Source organism: Penaeus monodon, chromosome 27 (genome assembly GCF_015228065.2).
Source record: "Penaeus monodon isolate SGIC_2016 chromosome 27, NSTDA_Pmon_1, whole genome shotgun sequence".
Classification (NCBI taxonomy): Eukaryota; Metazoa; Arthropoda; class Malacostraca; order Decapoda; family Penaeidae; genus Penaeus; species Penaeus monodon.
The window spans coordinates 19,275,944-19,276,143 of NC_051412.1; the positions used below are offsets into that span (position 1 = coordinate 19,275,944).

A 200-nucleotide genomic window follows, 5' to 3' on the forward strand; every position below is an offset into this window, starting at 1 on the left:
TCAAGCAAATACAAGAAAAAGAGAGAAATGAAAACAACAAAATAAACCAACCTACCGACAAACAACCACACGAAGAAAGAGAGAAAGAGAACGAAAAAGGAGAGGGCAAAAGTCCGAGGAGTTATGGTAGAGGACAGAGGCTAGTCCGAGAACACCAGATGCTCTGATGTAAGATTAATCTGCAGATGGACGGTGTACGG

The 200-nt window shown here is 42.5% G+C and overlaps 1 protein-coding gene across 1 annotated transcript in view; it reads left to right on the plus strand.

Annotated features, from left to right (window-relative positions):
- Window positions 1-200, plus strand: part of LOC119590656 (proteoglycan Cow-like) — a gene marked incomplete in the record, with an annotated part of 201,110 nt that overhangs the window by 172,480 nt on the left and 28,430 nt on the right.